Consider the following 20851-nt stretch of genomic DNA (forward strand, 5'->3'; position numbering starts at 1 on the left):
GGATACCTATTTCTATGTCCACAAAGCAATGGAAAGGGAAAAGAAAATCCTAATGAAAACAAAAACCAAAAAAAAATCCTCCAGAGTAATCAATGTCCTGTCTGTTTTTGCAAAAGTGCTGAGTTAATATCCTACTGAAAGAAGTAGCACCATTTGCTGATTTGGAAACAAGAGTATTTTCACCCGTGTTACCTAATTTTTATATACACTTTGATATTAAAAAAAGAAAAAGCAGACGGAAAATACATCAAGCAGACATGGACAATTCTAAGCAAAGAAAAGGTATTACTATAACAGGATACACAGTCAGGGATATGAAGTAACAAGTGTTTCACACATTTGGCTTCCCCTGGAGTTTTAGCCAGTGCTGATCAGCCAACACTGCTCAGCTAACGTGATCTGACAAGATCACAGCCCATGGAAAAATCCTGCAAGCTGGTGATTTCTTGCTGCTGCAGTCAGTGAATCCCAAGCAGAAAAAGATAAAAGAAGTAAGAATTCAACTAAAGTCACCCTTGCGCAGTAGCACTACTTGGCTAAAGAGGACAATAAACAGGTATCATACTGTACCTGTACATACAGGTACCTAAGAGCCTCTTTTTAGAGTTCATAAACCACTAAGCAGTAGCTTCTGTAATAATCTTTTTCAGTGCTTGCACACTGTAACAAAAATTAATAGGGCTCATATTCAGGTATGCAAAACACAAGCCAGATCGAATTTGATTTTTGTAATTATAACAGTTACAGAGGTTTACAGGCTATTTTCATTGCTTCAAGTGTTGTTATTTTACTGCTTCAAAGTCAGTTATGACTTAGAGTAATTGTATTACTACTTGGTTGCTAATTATTTATATATATTATATAAATATACATATAATATAAATATATATTTATATATATTTATATTATATATATATAAAATAATGTATTACTACTTGGTTGCCTAAGTACTGGCCACTCCTTAAAATCCATGCATTCCTCATGTGGCAATTAGTTTGCTTTGTAGGACTAAGCAAATAGTCATGGTTAACTATCAAACCAAGCTCATTACATATGCATGTAAATTATTTGGCATATTATTTCTGTTATGTTCTAAGAACAAATTAATTTTATTTCCATACTCCAGTATTCAATTCACATAGATTTGCGCATATAATCAAAAATAAGCAAGTTCTCACGTACCTTGCCTGAACTTATATTAGATTATGAAAACAGAGCTAGAAGCGTGAAAAATTAGTGCAAGATGAAACAAAATAGTTTATTTCACTTTATTTCTGAGGTGTTTTATTTATTTTCTACTTTTCCAGGTTCCCATTTTATCTCATCTTCTCTGCACCTGTTTTATGTTCTCTTCAGCTTGTAAAACACTGAAACTACTTTCACTACCCATTAAAGAATAATTATTAATAAAATATATTTATTCAGCATGGTAACGAGTCTGTTCCTTCAGTAGGATTCTGCACGGGACATACAATGGAAGAGATGCCTCCTTAAAAGCTGCTTTTCACTCCTCTCCATCTTTCTTCTCCTCCCATAGTGGGTAGAAGCAAGTTTTTTTTTAAATCTTACTGGCAAGTATTAATTAAAAATCTAAATAGAGGCAGCTGAGAGACAGCATCAGTGAAAGGAAGACTAGAACAACACATGGGAAGGAATGGATAAAGTACAAATAAGAGACATAGAAATGGAATACAATTGAATAGTGTAAAAAAATAAGGGTCTACTAACAATTTATACTCTTTGATGGGAGATGATCAGCTAGAGGAGAAAGGATCGTAACTATAAATGATGTCTTTATTAAAAATGGAAGCTACCACCATTTGCCTTTCTGAGAGAGGCAAAGAAGTATCAATATTGCTGTATCACTGAGATGCCATCCAGCACACGCACCCAGTATGCCTCTGATCATCTCCGTTCCACTAATATGAGCCAACAAGAACAAATGCCAGAAAGGAAGGGGAGAAGATAAGATTTTTTCTAGTTATAATACAAGTCGTAAAACACCAAATGATTAGAAGAGCTATTTAAGAAAAAAAAAAAAAAACAAAGGTAAAGATCATTTGGTTATAACTTGGTCATAAATAAGGTTAGGCTTGAAATTAGAGAAAAGGTGAAGGGCCTTCAAAGGGTGAAGTTCTGGAAAAACATTTTAAAAGAAGCCTCTGTTGCTTTACGTTCTTAGGCCAGCTGCACAATAAGCGATGCTTACTAACTCCTATTTCCTTCTTGTAAGAAAGAAGGAGGAAGGGTTGTACTTAACGAAAGGGGTTGAAATAGTTTCTGTAACAGAGAACTTCTAATCAAATAGCTGTTTAAAAATAACATAATTATTAGCAATGATTTTCCTCTGATCATATACAGAAAGGAATCAAAGAAAAATGATTAGATATCCTGCACCCAACTGTAAATATAAATTGAAGAGAAAATCAAGAGCTCTAAAATAATTTATTTTAGAAAGATTGCAATTAAAATTCAAAGTTGATTTCTTAAATCTACATTTTCTCATTTTAGTAATACCAGCTCCATTTTCAAAACACTTAAGCTTACAAAAATCCTGCATCAGAATTACCTCAAAGGAAGTGATTTGGCTGTAAATGGGCAAAGCAGAGCAGTTCAGTTGGTATTTTCCCTTGGTGGCACCCATAAATAGAGATTAAGTACTATGAACTCAGCTTGGGAAAATTAACACATAAGTCAATGGATTCATATAAAATAGTGACTATGTGGCTTGATCTTCATTGATAGAAAACTTAACAATGTTGACCATCACTCATTTTCCAGTACTGTTACATGATGCAGTATGCAGAATGCAGTATGGTCAGAGGCGGAGCAGATTATAAAACAGTAGGACTATAGCAAAAATCCTAGTTATGATCCCATATGATATGCTGGATAACATGGAGCGTGAAATCCTCCTGGTTTGGCTGGTGGGCATCTGAGAGCGCATGATAATCTTGTACCACAAGCACAAGAGTCCACAAACAATTTAGGAAAAGTAAATATCATCACAGTTCTCATTCCACTGTACTAGAGCTGTCCTAGGAAACGGCTAGGAGCTCCTAAAAATATTTTTTTAAGAAAAATCTATGTATTGCTTTCTTGTTCTCACTTAGGAGCTGTTTTGTCCCATGATAGCATACTACGTTGCTATGAATCTAACAATCACGGACTACAATGATAGAAGTCCCGTCGACTTCCAGGTATGTTCAGAACTATTTAGTAATCCTTCATTACCACAGCTACTAAAAGCTCAGCTCAAACACTCTGCTTTTACTTTATAGACCTTCATGAATATATTATACTTAGCGGTTTTATCCTGCATCCTTTCAAGCCTGCTATGAAGCTTTCATTGACCTCAGTGTTACAAGATCATGCTCAGTGAATATTTCCATACTAACCAGTGCATAAGAGGTATCTTTTTCAGGGGTATTTAAGTTACTTTTGAACCTAACAACACCTCAGAGAAAATTTTATTTCCAAAATAACTTAAGACATTAGGGGGAAAAAAAAAAAGTCCCAAGTACTCTGAAGCATGTGGTATTCATTTCTTAAACAAGAATTGTTCTCTCAAGAAAACATCTGAAAGAGAAAAAAAAAAAAAAAACAGAATTTAGATTTTCAGAAAGTTAATGATCAGTACTATTGTTCACCATGCCTTAAGGTACACCTTCTATGTCTGCTTCCATTTTTTGTAATAGAATAATCACATGAGCACATTTTATGATTATCTGGTACAAAATATTCCCCTTCAAATAAACCAGTCAACTAAATTTCACTGACACTCCAATACAGTGTATACTTCTTTAAAGACAGTGTTCCGTATGTGCATGTACAGCCATCCAAAAATGGGAAAAGCATTAGTTACTGCACAACGTATGTGCCTCTGTTTCCGACTCTAGCCTCCTCAGTTTCCACCAAGGCACATTTGAACAGCGTGTTCTTTATTATAATAAATTGTCGGAACCGGTAAGACTGATATGTTAATTGTTACTCACACTTATCACTAGCAAAACGACAACTGGAACAGCAATAAATTCATTGTTTTAATGGTATACTCAAGGTCTGCAACAAAAAAGCATGCTCCTTCATGCTGTTTCTAATTGCATGGTCGATATACCGCCAAATCTTCTTCAATCAAAAGAACGTTAATTTTCTAGAGGGGCACACAGATGAGTTCAGAAGTGAAGAGTTATCAGGTATCACTTTCAATCAAACAGTGATGAGCACATCCAGCTACCTAAACTTTCTATTATTTTTTTAGACAGCTTTTGGAGAATAAGTATCTCATCATTAAGGGTGTGATTCATAGCAGGTGCATTATTAAGAGGGAAGCATGTTTCCGATTCAGAGTATGACAGGCATGCTGATACACTAAGCTGTGCGTCACTGATGAAGAGAGGCAAAAGTAGTAACAGCCCGATAAAGAACATACCCGAGGTGAAGCAGAAGTGCAAAATACAACACTAGTAAGTTACTGCTGCCAGGATAGTCCCAAAAGTGTAAGAACTACATCGCAAAACTGAATCTTATCCTATTACTTTATTCAAAATGGAAACCTAAAAACAGTTATAAATTGTTGTTTTTATACAATCATATAAAATGAATTTTAAAAGACTACTCAAAGAGAGCTTTCAGTTAAGCAAATTATTGCTAAGTTTTTGCACGTACTACAGTTTGCGATCTGTGTATGGCACGATATGGGGATTCTCTGCTTAAAACCCTGCTTTTCAAAGTATTTATTTTAACAATGAGGCTAAAGGCCTTGAAAGAGCTTCTTGTCTGGAGAAGCATCTTCTGGCACAAATCACTGCAGCAAAAGTTTGTCAAAATGGAAGAGACAGGCATTTCCAAAAGCCTATCATTTGGTAATTTGGTAAATAAGTAAATACTGAATTTGCACAGAAAAGGTTGATACTTACTGATAACTAATTTGCCTTCTGTTTAGTTTCAAAATGCTGTAACTTGAGTTTCAGCTTCTGCAATTTCTTGGAGGTAGGGGGAGAAGCTGGCAAAAGAGTTGCTTCTTACAAGCCTATTTTCAATTTATCTCAGAAAGCAGAGAAAAACATTGTCACACCTTCCTCTTCACCAACTGGGGAGGGAAACACACACCATTTCCCCTGTGACTGTCACAGGCCCTACACGTTTTGCCTAATACCAATCGTTATCTCTCAGACTGCTGATCAAACAAAAGGCACCTTTCCTCCTGCCAAGCATTTTCATCTTTCAAAATCATCAGCTGATTCCGTGCTCAATTCAAAGCATTCAATAAATATTTGCTGAACTTCCCCACTAGTTTCTAGCTCTACACTGATCAAACAACAATCATTTTCTTCCAGTAGTCCCATGGATACATTCTTATCATAAAGTTCCTAAATAAATGTCATCATATTAAACAAATTCCAGTATTTTTCCCTTAACAACTCTATAGTTCCATACCAAGTATTCACAGATATGTACGAAAGATCATAAAATGAGCTCTACTGATGTACATATGCCATTTGCTTATAATTATAAATCCCTTTAAAAATATTTAATACAATTCTTGTGAGGATTACATGCAAAATATAATAATATTTACAGATATAATACATAGCATTTAGTTGGAGACCTACTAGTATCTGTCTATTCTTAAGAGAGCACTTGTAAACAACGATGATGATGATGCATGTATGAATGAGGGCCAATTTCAGAAAAGAGCGAGTCCATGCTATACATTTTCATAGCTGTTATTATTTCTTTGTCCTTATTGGCATTCAACAGTCACAATGATACAACTCAAACTTGAGGTTAGGTGCATGCTTAAGCAATCTGCTGAATGACCTTCATACCATATTAATATTTGTTTGCATTCACTCCATCTCATGGTCCATCTAAAACAAAAAGTGAAAGAACAACTTGTGATGTTTGTCCACAGCTTTTAAAGTAGTATTTGTAAACAGCTCATAAAAGTTTAATGAAGCTTTAATCTTTAAAAGTTCAAGTACTCAAATGCTATAGATTATATGCTAGTCTATTATGTCAATAGGTTGTCTGCAACCAGAGGTATTTTTGTGAAAGAACAGGAAGAGTATCATAACAGAACAGGAGATAAATTTGATATGCTTTAGGTTCTCTTTCAGTATAAAGTTAGCCCTGCTTATTTCTTACTCCTCTCTGCTGATTTGTTAAGCACCTCACACAATACGTTAATCTATAAAGAGATGTCTACACAGCAAAAAAGTATAATCCAGGTTTCAGAAGGGCTACATAGCTAAATGAGCTTGGCATTCTGCCTGGGCTTCTAAGTAATACAAGTAACACAGGAGAAATGCTACTATACCGTTTTTACTCAGAGCTCAAATTGTCCTCTGTGCTGCATTTTAAGTCTAAAATTAGCAAAAAAACTCGCTGATTTGTTATGAGATTTTATGCTGTGTACACTAGCATTTTATGCATATTCTACAGGCCCCCATGAGAAAGTTATCTGCCAATTCAGAAAGCACTTGCAGTTAATTAAAAAGCTTTTGTTCTATGTTGCATTTTCATGCTAAGGTTTGTTGAATTATATTTAAAAGCCATTATTCATACGAAACTTTGATCAGGATTTTGAACAGAAGACTTCCCAGCTCAGGCTCTGATGTCTGCTTTCAGATGGCCGAACCTTCATTTTCAAAAATGCAGAGCATCAAAAGGTTTCAAATGACCTCCTGAGAACAGCCTTACTGAAGGTCAGACTAAAAGTCTATCCAGCCCAGTAACCTCTCGCTGACAAGGCCCAGAAGTGCTGAGGAAAGCGAGGCTAGTACAGCACAGGCATACAGCAATCCTCTCTTGAACACCCACCCTCAAGGTACCTAGCAGGTACCCAGGTATTTAGTGCTCAAGGCACTTCAGGAAGCATATTCTCCCAAAGGAACGAGGCGGGGGGGGGGGGGGTGGAAATCAAATCACAATCCTGTTTTCCTGTGTCTCCAGGGGATGAGAAAAAATCTAAAGGAACTTTGTCTTGGAGACTCTCTGTCATAACAACTTCCTTAGATACCTCTCCTCTAATACTGTATGTGCATCCTCTCTTCTTCTCAGCTTACTTAAAGATTTAATTTCAGTTTATGAGAAGTGTACCAAATCTTTCCCTTTCATTTACTGAACTGATTGAAGAACACACGCCTTTTTTCCCCACCACCTTACACTGCATTTCAGCACCGGCTAACCTAGAAAACAGAGTAACCAACGGAAGTCCTGTTAAATTATACGGATGAAGGAAGTTACATTACATAAAATAACACTGGTGATGTAGGGCCCAGAAGCCTAGCTGCTCTGTAAGGCCATTTCTTGCATGAGCAATGGATCCAGCTGAGCATAACTAATCCTAATAATAATAATAATAAATTTCTTAAGGAAAATAAAGGATTTTCCTTACCTTAGAGAAATAAGGGAGCACAACCAAACCTGAGATAAAATGCGAACCGGCGCTGCGTCAGAACAGCTTGGTGCTATAAATATTAAATATTCTTTTGTTTTAGATAGTAAAGTTAAGAGAATGTTGAAATATGACTGACTGACAGGTGAAGAGGATCCATACTTAGCACACTCAAATATCTTCTCTAACTGTGTGTGTTGTGGGGAAAATGCAGTAAAGGGCGGGGCGGGGGGGGGGGGGAAGAAACACGCTGGTTTTTGGCCTAGGGCTTCTGTGGTAAATCATTTATTTCTTTTGCATCTCTTTTTGCCTCCTCCAAAATGGTCCGATATCCTTAACTGCCAAAGGCTACAATACTGAAACTAAGAATACTTGCAGCCTTTTGGAGCTGTTCCTGAATACACTCACTTTTGTTTATTGTAAAGAAGAGATAATCTCTGAAATATAACAGCAATTATTTTATTATAATAAGTATGTACAATAACGTGGATCAGAAAAGTAAGAACAAATCTGTGTAGTTTCACCTCATGATTCAGATTCATTATAGCTTGAAGCACATTCACAAATCACATGGATATTTTACAACGCCGTAACAACTGAAAAACTGTTTAGAATTAACGTCTATGTGTACTGAAACTATATTAGTGAATCTGAGCAAGTATTATATAGCATGTTCCACTGTGACACAAATTTAAGGCCTAGCTCTGAAAAGCACGCTGGATTAAGCTCAATAAATTGTCTTCTGTCGTAAAATATACGGTTTCTAAAAGGACAGACCTAAATTAATTTCTTAAAGGATTTTTTAGCATGATAGCATTGAAAAAGAAGTCTAATTTCAAAATCGTGATTCAATGCAATCATACTAAAACAATAATAAAAAGTTTAAGCAAAATTCATTTTGATCTCAAATCAGTATCCCTCCATCAAACGTGTAAAAACAGAATTTTAATTTGAGCACAATTTCAGTCCTGGTAAAGCCTTCAAACAAGAACTAACTTAAGAGTGGCATATATGTAATTGGGTTGTATTCACCTAATACATTTATTTGCAATAATAGCAGATAGCAATTGCAACAGTAATAGCAAGAAGTACTGTTCCATTTTCTAGTATATATAGGAGACCACTTATATTACACAGTTGTAAAGACGCTCTTTTAATACGCTCTACGCTGTCTGCGAGTAATGGCAACAGACAACTTCAACCATCACTTAAACAGGTTAGCCAGCTAGCATTCCCATTTGTTTTCAATTCAGCCTGACAAAAGGCCTCAGAGACAATACTGTACACCCAACAATTTTCTCCCATTCCAAAAATCATCTGCCTTTTAATTCTGTGACCTCCAGAGCCGTACCCAGGCCGAGGCTGGTGTGTACCTCCCGCCCCAGTTTGCAATGACCACAGGATGTCATCAGAACAAATGCTCCTGAGGAACTTGAACACTGCTACTGCTTCTTAGGAAGTAAAAGTAGCGAACTTCCAAGTTTATTAAAAAACACATACCATAATAGCATAACTGTGCTGTTAATAAAGACCATATTTTTCAAATGCTAATGACATAAACATACACTTCCTTAGTACTGTGCCCAAAGTGTGGTACATACTGTACAGAGAGAAAGGGAAAAGCGCAGTCCTGATCTGCTACCCAACCTTTGGTTACATTAGTGTCTTCAGTCACTAAATGGAAAATAAAGTAAACATAATTCATCCCCAGATCTTTCTGCATCCTTATAACAGACAGCTGAATTTACATCTAGGATAATATAATGGCAGTTAATAGGATGCTCAACAGAATTTTGCTTTACAAAACCAGTATAGTGTTCTTCTCATATGTTTCTCTGAACATAGATAATTTATAACCGAGATTGCTTTGTAACACTGTTTGCTGCTTAATGTTCACTGTTTATTTCATCTCCTGTGTCATAAGAGAGCTACAGATGATCAAAACTGGAGTGAGATTTTTGATGAAGATGTAGAGAATAATTCAGAAAATAAAGAAAATATTGTGATTCCAAATGTATGCTGTTTATCTGAGGCTACTTCTACGACAGAGCATCAAATACACTATAGCAGAAAATCCCAAACAAGAGAAGCACCAAATGCAGACCTGTTTTAATACAGTGTATAAATACTAAATCCTGACGTGCATCAGCAAACCTCATAACTGAAAGTGCCAGAGGACTGATACATAAATTGTTGCCACTGAGAGGCAACAACAAGAGCATATAAGCATATAAGTATATGCTTAAAGTTAAGCTTGTATACACAGAATTTTTCCAAATCAGGACTTGGTATGATGCATCAATAGTAAGAGGATGCAGGTGGAAAGGGAAAAAAGAGAAAGGAAAAAGAAGAGTTATATTTCTTAGGAAAAAAGAATGAACATTATGAGCAATTGGAGCAGAAGTTGAATGTTTTACCTCCAGATAAATGAAAAAAAAAAAAAAAAAAAAGGAAAACCAAGAATAAGACTAAATGTAGATAAAGCTATAACACATTATATTAGCATTAAATCATCTGTGCTCTTCTATCAGTCCTAAAAAGAACTGCGGAAGAAAGCCCATTCGGGGAAACATAAATAGGCTATTGCATATGCAGATTATAGCTTACAAGTATAAAGCAAAATCTTTAGAAGCAGGAACTTTCAAAGATGAAGCTGAAAACTTAAAACATTTTTTGTTCTGTACAGGTGTAGTAAGATTTCGTCCTAAATAACGGTGTTTAATGATAGGGAAATAGAAATTCATAGCCTTTCAAACAATTCTCCCAGTTACTGCTTAATCAAGTTTGGGGACTGAAGCTCTCCAGGATCTGGAAACAAGGATCAGTAGTGGAAAACTCCAGGGCAGAATAAGCGAGTAAACGACCTCAGGACTTCTCTAGGTCCTGGATATGCAGTGTCTCCCATGTTCTTGTGGGAAAGCCCACATTTTTTACAAACTTCTAGTTTCCTAGGGAGGAGCTGCAGCATTCCCCTTCAGTTCCCAACTCCGACAGCACTGAGCTAGCCCGGCAGAGCGGAAGTGAGGCTACTACGGCTTCGATAGTATTACCCAGATACCCACAGAACCAGCCCTACACAGAAATCAGGTCATACCTACAAACCAATTTCCATGCTGTCACTCTACTAGCTCTATGAAGGACAATTATATTTACAAAATGCAGTTAAAGACTTTCTGTGAAACACCACTCTCAGTGCAAGACTGATACATTTTTATATATGCTTATAAAGCCATAAATACCGGTACCATTAGCCTTGACACTCGCACAAGAAAGCGACAACATAAAATCCAAGAAAGTTCATTACACTGTTAAACCACCACAGTAGACTTTCCTGAACAGATACTAATTAGTTCACTAATTATTCACTCAATGCAGTGAATACTCTCACATTTTAAAGTAAAGTCACTTTGCCTGTTTTCATATAATTTATGCATTTGCTTTTATTCTGGAGTTATATGGACATATAGGCAAGAAGAAAAGGGTGGCAGATGAAATACAGAGCTGACAAATGCAAGGTAATGCATAATAAATTAATATGAACTAATCATTCATAGTGCTTGAATTTAAACGAATTACATCAAGCTCTGAAAAAAATAGGTTTTGGTATAGACAAACGAGTTAAGCGTTGAGTGTACAATGTTAGTCAAGAAAGCTAACAGTGGTACAATGCATAGTTAAAGGAAAGAAATCCATATAAGGTTATTCTTTTATAGAAATTCAGATGGGGCATTATTCTGGTCAGCCTACATCAGGATCAATTTTAGAAGAAGTTAAAACATTCAGAGACAAACAATACAAAAGAATACACGCAAAACGTGTGAACTGGAGAGGTCAGATGAAATAAAAAGGAATGATCAAGGGTCTAAAACGGTTAATGAGCAGAGGTTGAAAGAACTGAGGTTAGCAACCTTAAAAAGAGAGAGAGAGAGGGATCGATCAGAGAGGAAATAAAATAACAATCTTCAACACATAGAAGGTGGCTGCTAAGAAGGAATCATCATTTTACATGTCCATGGTAGATAAGAATAGAAAAAGGCTTACTCTGCCCTCTAGGAAAATTTAGTTCATGCATTTAGAAAAGCTTTCCATAAATAGGGTAGAGAAGCACTGACACAGGCTGCTTAGGGAAGCTGTTGCATCTCCATTCTTGGAGAATTTTAAGGCTAGGGATGGAGGTCTGGCAGGAGCAACTCAGGTGACTAATTCCATATTGTACCCCATGAGATGTTTTACAGCTTTCTCAGAAGCATGTAAACACTACTGAACAGTGTACCGGGTGAGAAAAGCTATGATGAAGCCTATTTCAACACTGCTTACATTCCTGGAAACAAACATGAGCACACGTTTGCCTGAATATTGCAAATCAGCTGCAGAACTTAGGATTCAGTTGATTAAAAGCCTGACAGCCTGTACCAGAAATTTATAAAACAGTCATCCAGATCCAGAAAAAGATCTAGCACATCATCTTTATTTGAAAAAAGCATCAATTCAAATAAAAATCTAATTGCAAAAAGATTATTTGAAAGGAAGCTGACCAACAATTATTCAACTAATTCAGCTAATAGTTTCAAATAACAAATATGCAATCTGTCGTGGACAGTCGTTAACTGAAAAAATAAGCCAAATTCAGCAAGTCTTTTGTCCGTGTATTTGAACTGAGTTCAAATAAAGAAATAAATGTATCCACATAGTGAATGCGTCCAAACAGAAAGGGTGAAATGCATGGCAAAAAAATTCAGGACTGAAAAAAAAAAAATGCTATTTAAAAGTTATATTTACCTCATCCACCCACTGAAAACAGCTTCTTTTTATAAGGTAATATACACAATTATATGCAAATATAATCTCCTCAAACATCAAATATCTTGACTCAAACATGTGTTTTGTTCTGAATTGATAGCAAAATTAATAGCCAAAAAGAAATGCTGCTGCTTATCACTTTCTCTCAGGAGTCAATCCAAATAAGAATCAAAGCTTTGGTAGTGTTGAACATCTCTTCAATTCGTTTTCTTAGTTGTTTCCTAACACTATAGTTGCCTGTCATTGCTACTGCATCAGATTTTTGCCTGAACATCTCTCATTATCATCAGCAGAGCATACAGGGAAATATTCTTCAGTGGTCACAGGATAAAAAAAACTATGCTTGTAAAGAACCTATAACAAGCCACATTTGCCACTAAAAGAGGATTAAAATGGAAAGGAAGGTTTTTATCTGGCTATTACTCTGTATTAGAATTGTCCTGACCACAATCATGGAACTAAAGCTGAAACTTCCCTCACACTGCGCAGGAAGTAAATCTCAAAATCCTATCAGTGGTTTGGTGTAATAGGCTTTGATTACCAAAAAAAAAAAAAAACTTCTAGGAAAACAATGTAATGTCCTTCAGTGTCCTCTTTACACCTGAAAGTGCAAGTATTTCATTTTAGTCTTGAAAGTTTTGGTCTAAATCAGGAGTAAACCTACAGACACAACAGCCAAAGTTACCAGCAATACTAAAGGGGTGTGAAATCCTAACATTATAGTGCATAGCCTGGCCTAAAAGGAAAAGTCACTCTGTGAAATCATCAATATAGTTATCTACACAAAAGGGAAAAAGAAAAAATTTCATTCATAAATAATGAGTAAAATCCTGTAACTCATTAAGCGAAATCATTGATTTTACTTAACCCCTGCTGAGAAAAGGGATTGAGTTAAAACCTTAAAAAGGGAGGATGGAAAAATGCCATTTTAATATTGCTTTCAAAAATTAATAAAATATTACTGCAGTGTTTTTATTAGTGCAATATATGAAGGGAAATAAGAATTGATAAACAGTTTTAATCAGGTGACCTTCAGATTTTAATGCCAGTAAATATAAAATTGAATAGCATTTTTTAAACAACTGTTATGTATTAAATAACATCAGAATGTATTTAACTAGCCTTAAAGTTAAAGTTAAAAGAAGTTTCCTCTTTGCTGATGAAAAACGTAATGTACCTAGGGAGGAAAAAGCTGGACAACTTGTGTGAATAAGTAGTGTTCACGGTCTCTTCCCTGAACCGATACCTAACTAGCTCATTTACATCTGGCAATGCTTTAAAAAGACTGAGCATGCTAGACTGTTGTGAAGTCTAAGGATCTCTGTTTGCAAACAGTCACATAACCATGCTTCTCTATTTATTCCTTTGCCAGGATGAGGAGGAGGAAAGGGAGTACCAGGAATAGGTCTGGATTCAGTTACAACAGTTAATTTGTTGCACCTCAATTGTATTAAATGTGTCTTTGCCTTTCCCTCCTCGGTCCCTTAAAAGGGATTCAAAACAGTCGAGCACAGATAGCTGACGCTGCAAGTTGTTCTGCAGCCCCTGGAGGACAGGGGTGCTAACACCGCTGCCAAGCGCTAGCCATTTTTGCCCATTCCTATTCAAAGACACTGTTCTGGAGCACAGACACAAAACTGGTATTTTCATGGTTTAATTCATTGCTGGTTTTCAGGTGCTTGGAGGATATTTCAGTAGCACTGAACTAATCCAGTACTGAGTAAGCTGGAACCTTTGCCAAAACTGGAGCAATACTGGTAGATGACAGTGGCCTTCCTAATCTGTAAGGACTAAAGACAACTAAGAATTTGTTGACAGCCTTGGGAGCGGACGTCACATGGAGACTACGTGTGAACAGAGAGAAACTGGAATGTCTCCTCTTCTGTGAGTTGACAGACGAAAGTCATGGCTTTTCATGCTTAGCTTTTAACCAAAAAACCTTCAAGTGACATACATTTCTTCCCTCCGCTATACTGTCTACAAGTATGTACAACATTTATTATGGGAAAAAAAGACTTTTCTCTTATCAAGATCAGCAGAGCACTGCTAAACACTGAACAAAAATTTGACTTCAAACTTCAGAAATCACCTTTATTACATACACCAGTTTTAGTAGGTGTAACCATTGATCGCTTGAGAAAAACTCTGCTGTGTACAATAGAAGCAGCAGGGAAATGCCAATAGCATTATTTGTTTAAAATAAATATAACATCATATAAACAGTTTTATATATATATATATATATTTATACACATGCACACAAAACTTGTTATTTCCAATACTAGATTCTCTGCTGCTTTTTGTACTAGCACTTTTATCAATATTACAATATTTAGGTCAATAGAAATGATCACTTCTTACTAAAAATCTTAAAGAAAATAAAACTCAGTAAATTTGAGTATTACTGATTAGAAAAATTTAAAAGTCAAACTCTTCCTCTCAACAATATTTGGCAAGAAGTCAGACAGTCTATAAATACTGCAAGCCTCAACTAGCAAAAGTTTATCTTAAACTGGAAACTGCTGTAAGGAACTTTCTGTTTATATAGAAACACTGTGACACTGTTATACTGACTGTTATAGTCACTGTTATATAGTGACACTGTCTCCCATCACATCCTCCTAGGGACGCTCAGGAAGTGTGGGCTAGATGAGTGGACAGTGAGGTGGACTGAGAACTGGCTGGATGGCCGAGCTCAGAGGGTTGCGGTGAATGGCGCAGAGTCTAGTTGGAGGCCTGTAGCTAGCCGTGTCCCCCAGGGGTCAGTCCTGGGACCAGTCTTATTCAATATATTCATCAATGACCTGGAGGAAGGGACAGAGCGCACCCTCAGCAAGTTTGCTGATGATACTAAACTGGGGGGAGAGGCTAACACACCAGGAGGCTGTGCTGCCATTCAGAGGGACCTGGACAGGCTGGAGAGCTGGGCTGAGAGGAACCTCCTGAAGGTCAACAAAGGCAAGTGCAGGGTCCTGCACCTAGGCAGGAATAATCCCATGCACCAGTACAGGCTGGGGGCTGACCTGCTGGAAAGTAGCTCTGCCGAGAAGGACCTGGCAGTCCTGGTGGACAACAAGTTGAGCACGAGCCAGCAGTGTGCCCTTGTGGCCAAGAAGGCCAATGGTCTCCTGGGGTGCATTAGGCAGAGCACTGCCAGCAGGTGGAGGGAGGTGATCCTGCCCCTCTCCTCAGCCCTGGGGAGGCCTCACCTGCAGTACTGTGTCCAGTTCTGGACTCCCCAGTACAAGAGAGACATGGCACTCCTGGAGAGAGTCCAGTGAAGGGCTACTAAGATGATTAGAGGGCTGGAGCACCTCTCCTCTGAAGAAAGGCTGCGAGAGCTGGGCCTGTTCAGTCTGGAGAAGAGAAGACTGAGAGGGGATCTCATCAACGTGTACAAGTATCTGAAGGGGGAGTGTCAAGAGGATGAGGCCAGTCTCTTCTCCATGGTGCCCAGCAACAGGACAAGAGGCAACGGGCAGAAACTGAAACACAGGAAGTTCCACCTGAACCTGAGAAAAAACTTCTTGACTGTGAGGGTGACAGAGCATTGGAACAGGTTGCCCAGAGAGGTAGTGGAGTCTCCTTCCCTGGAGATATTCAAAACCCACCTGGATGTGATCCTGGGCAATATGCTCTAGAGGGCCCTGTCTGAGCAGGGAGGTTGGACTAGATGATCTCCAGAGGTCCCTTCCAACCTAAACGATTCTGTAATACAGATGTGGTGATAATACTTCCCGGCAATACATATACTTATTTTACAAAAGACTAAAACACATTTTTCCTCATTATCATTTGTTCTCCTGTACCTGGAGATTAACATTACATATTTTTCTATCAGTTTTTTTTTCAAAATGTACTAGATTTACAGAAACTGAAGGTCAAAATCCCATGAGTCAGAAGCAGGTTTATGTCTCCTTCCCTCTCTCTGTTTCCACAAATTAATACATCATGCCATGGTGCAAATTTCTTACGGGTCACATCCAAAGCAAGCATGAAAACAATTGTATTTGCTTCAAGAGGCTTTGGAATAGACTAAGATTCTGATTAGCAGTTGGAAATGCAATTTTTAAGATGCACTTGATTTTTCTCCCGGCAGATCACTCATGGCTGATAGCTATTTTTGGACTGGTAAAACAGATTCAATAATAACCCATGAGAATCACTAAGAGACTACAGTTGTAACTTTGCTGATATATTCAAATATATTTTGAGCTGCATTACTATGTAACCAGGGGCTGAGATATATATACACACACACACACACACATATATATTTTATATATATATATATCTGGGGAGGGGTGAGGGTGTACATATGTATAAACACACATATATACATATATATGCCTATATATAAAAATAAAGAGAGTGTATGAGAGCATGCATGCGCACGCTGAAAATGTGTATGAATGCTGTAAAAAAGTAATTTACCTCATTATGTTTTTATTATTGCATTTGCCCAGTAAAATCATCCTGAAGGAGTGGGTCCCCATCTTGCCATAATTTCCCGTCATCTTTACGTCTGCAGTAGAGTTCTGGTTTCCTTGATTTTGCATTTATACATATCAGGGGAGTCTCCAGCATGCTTACTCATTACTTCAAAGAACATAAACTCACGAGTAAAAATCAGCTCAACTGCCATCTAAAACAACTTTTCTTGGCTGTCCAAGTCTTCATCATTATCCAGAATAAAAAGTCACTGGAGGCCAAACAGCCTTCAGGAATCTCATATCAAGTTTTGGCTTGTTCTAGCATGTTATTTGGCCTGTTTTATCAATCTGAGACATATGTCTATTTTTGGAGCATACATGTAATTTATTCCAAACCTGAAGATTAACTAAGCAAACTCAGACTTTGGTCTAGCCACTACACTGAAACCAGTGTTGCAGTCACTCAAATTTAGACTATTTGACCTCAAAATACTTAGAATTGCTGCATGACTCCAGTTGTTTAAAAAAAAAAAAAAAGCTTTTGTAAATAACTATGTAAATAATATTCTATGCCCAGATGCACCTGTAGGCTGCCATTAAGAACATAATGTCAGAACATACAGATAATCTCAGTCTCTCCTTTTGTTTGCTGTTTTAGGCAGTGATGAGAAATAGGAAAAGTGTTGCCTTTAAGGGATCCATATCAATTTTCCTTTTATCTTATTGTCTTCAGTTTTTGAGATCAGTCTCTCTTCTTGGTTACCCTTTATCAGTTTCACAAATAAATGAATCACTACAAGGTTCAGAAACTTTTCAATTTGATGAAGACAAGTTTTCACACTAAATTTTTCATATAGTATGTTATCAGATTCCAATTTATAAAATCCCACGATTTTAAAGTTTTTGTTACGCACCTTAAAGCCTGATTCTTTTGAAGTACTTCCCTACATAGCCTCATGAGCACTTAAAATCTAAAGTTATTGCTTTTCTGGATGATTTCTAACACCCATCAATTTCTTAACAAATAGCTTACGCAAAATGGTCTCTGAAAACACTGGCTGTTCTCTCACATATGAAAATGCATGTGCATTAGCAAAATGCATTCTCAGAACCTTTCAGAACAGTTTTTGCCATTGAAACTTCAACGAGCCATTATGAGGGTCAGTGGAAAACGAAGCAACTTGCCACTCAAGAAGAATACCTTCTCCTCTTCCTTTTCAGTTTGGTTGGATAAGTGAATTCAGCTCCTAGGACTGATGCTACATCTAACATTGTAAGGTGACTAAATGGATATTATTCAGTACACAGTACTATAGGCATAAATATATGATTTACATTTAAAAACTGTTAACTCCATGTGCTTGTTATTTTTGCAAATTAATCACCAGTGCTGAGCATAAAAACAATATATTACTTCTAAGCTGTACAGGCACCCACAGAATAACTGTTCTATGGTAGAGTCTTCCTTAGAATTTTTCTATACAGGCAACCCTAATTTAAGGATTTAATTGTCCATCAAAATATTAACAGCAGGCAAGGTAGTTGAGAGGAGAGGTAGTCCATCTGCCAACAGAGCCGGTCCTAGAACATTCACTGTGCCACACTATCTGTGAACAAAACTATCAAAGGAAACTTAGGCTGAACTCTCAGGATGAAGAAAAGGAAAAGGGAGTCGGGGTAATTTATCCATCTCAGTCATTATAAATAATAAAAAGTGAAATTCTGCAGCAGAGCCAGACTGTAAAACTCTGAAGTCCTTCACAGTTCAATATTCACAAGGGTTGAACAGTCATGGTGTGATCTGGTCAGGCGCTGATTATTCTCCAGGAGGTTGTACTTATTCCTGAGCCGTTTTCAAAATCCCCAAGTTCCAAAAAAACTATTAAAGCTTCCTGTTGAACTAAAGTTTGTTTTTTGCTTTGAACTTCTAGTAATTCCAAAATCAGCTCTGCTAAATACACTGTAACTCTTCACACCTTGCTCCATATCGTGTGCTGACAGTTTGTGGTAACACATAACGATAGACGAACAAGGTATATATTGTGTAAGTCTTTAGAATTTAATTAAGTCCTTTTTGAAAAACAGAAGATGAAAGCACACTTGTTTCATGCCTCATTTACTGTAATAGGCAATACACCTAACCTAACAAGTAGCACAATTTGTTCCACATTTCATCATCTTTTTTTTTTTTTTTAAAAGATATCAGTAAAAAAGACAGATTTTCTTATCAGATGTAGTTTGTTAAATCGAGTTTTGCAAACTGGGAGAAACTCCTGGGGGAAAAAGCCTTTTCCATTTGTGACCAGGTGTTTGCTATTCTGAAAAACAAACTAAGATCAGGAGCCATGAAACAAATTTTTATATTAAAACACACCAGATAACATAAAATATAGCTTTCATCCTCTATTTTACTTACCATCACAATTTTGAAACACTTCATAAATATTAAATCGTCTTCTCAGCAGACCCTCTCCAAGCAAGAAAAATACAGGTCCATTATTTCTACAGATTAAAAAGACCAAGTTGAGATAACCAAGTTAAGATATGATTTACAAACAAGGCTTTCCCATTACAAGTTCTGTGATAAAACCTGAAGGACTTTGACCTACTAAATTATAGTTGCTTAGCTGTAAAGTTAACTGTTGATTGCATAATTGCTTAAAACTATTCATTCACCTTGTTTTGCTTTGAAAAGTCATTCTAAATACCGCATTTGACTTTGCATTTCTGTATGCGAGAATCTATTAAAGAAGTTCTCTCACGTTTCTATAGATGAAAGAGATTGAGATAAAACAGCTTCTCCCGTAGGATTTGGTCCCTTTCATTACATTTACAGCTCTTTCAGTCACTCTAAAGCCCCACCAGCCTTTTACTAAGCTTTCAAGCTATGACAATTTAGGTAAGTGAAATGTTCAACAGCTCATTGTTAAGTCCACTTCTGCACCATCAGAATCAACGGTAGCATTGCCATTGCCGGAATACAGTTCGAAATGCATCATACATACATTCATCAGAAAAATTTAGAAATCAGAGACTTTCAAAACTTCTTCAAATCAGTTTATACTGAACCAGCCTCACTATAAATCAGTGAGAGGTGGCTGGCCACTTTTGCAAAATACTGTAAAAAGCCACTGAAATGCAGCTTTTCTAATTCTGCCATTTTTATCCAGATCTCTTGTTATGACTTATGTGACAAGTGATCAGAGACTGAAAAGTCATTTTCAGCACAACAACATAAAAGAATAAAAAGAGCAGAGGACAAACAAATTTCAAAACTGCCTTCTGCGACAGGCAAAATATTTATCTGCTAGAAACTGATCCCTACTACAAAGTAGAATACATGTAGAAAGAATACATGTAATTTAACATTCTGGTTTACAAGAAATCAGAGGCAAAAAGCTTTGGTAATCTTGCGTAGAAGATAATAGTTCTATATAGCTGGAATAATATGTATTCGTAATGCATATGTACTTCATTTTCTCTTAGATGAAATCAAAGAGTCGAAGTGCAGCAAGCACCCCAAATTCTGTAATCCACAGATTGTTTTAGTTGTCTAGGAAAAGAAATCTGCTAATACTGCCATGATAAAGAATTAAATGTCACTGACTATCACTGACACTGAGCACCTATAAAATATTTAGAAATGAGATTACCTTCCATCTTAACTCACTGTCTGTGACAAATACAAACAGATCGATCTATTCACATAGCACAGTGTCTCTTAGGCAGAGAGGGAGAGTCCAAACCTTAGCATCTGTCCCGCAAACCTCGCTGACCTCACTTCTAAGAGTAACCACATTTAAAGCCCCTTTAAAAAGGTATGAATAAAAAGATCATATGAATGAAATAGGAACACAGCTCCTTTCCTTAGCATTTCACGTAGGGCAAACCAAGTAGACGCAACACAAGGAGGCAGATAATTCCACAATACTCAGGTTAAGAAGAAAGCTGATGGCCTTTTTCCTTGGAAATCCTGTCAGTGAAGAGAAAGGAGAAAAGACGCTCAGAGAATTCTCTGCAAAGAGTTACATGAGCACAGCTTACAGATCTGACTTTTAACTCTTTCCTAAAACTGTAGCAGTGAAGATGTGGACAAAGTGAGCGTGTGCATTTTTTCATACAGTGAATCTTGTGTTTTAACCTTCTTTCCTCTGTTGTTGAAAATCTCGGTTGTTTTGACAGAAGTACCACGGCAGAAGAAGCTACCATTTTCCAC

The 20851-nt window shown here is 36.9% G+C and overlaps 1 protein-coding gene across 2 annotated transcripts in view; it reads right to left on the reverse strand.

The window, feature by feature from the left end:
• The window catches only part of SPOCK3 (SPARC (osteonectin), cwcv and kazal like domains proteoglycan 3), a 501844-nt gene that overhangs the window by 413438 nt on the left and 67555 nt on the right, over positions 1 to 20851 (reverse strand). Inside the window, exon 1 of one of the 2 annotated variants that reach the window (XM_068942433.1) lies at positions 19052 to 19152. The exons of the other annotated variant lie outside the window; for it this stretch is intronic. The gene's annotated coding sequence lies outside the window, so the exon portion shown is untranslated. Of the gene's footprint in view, positions 1 to 19051; positions 19153 to 20851 lie in introns of those variants that run through there. 2 annotated transcript variants of the gene reach the window in all.

The sequence above is a fragment of the Struthio camelus genome, chromosome 4, assembly GCF_040807025.1.
Source record: "Struthio camelus isolate bStrCam1 chromosome 4, bStrCam1.hap1, whole genome shotgun sequence".
NCBI lineage: Eukaryota > Metazoa > Chordata > Aves > Struthioniformes > Struthionidae > Struthio > Struthio camelus.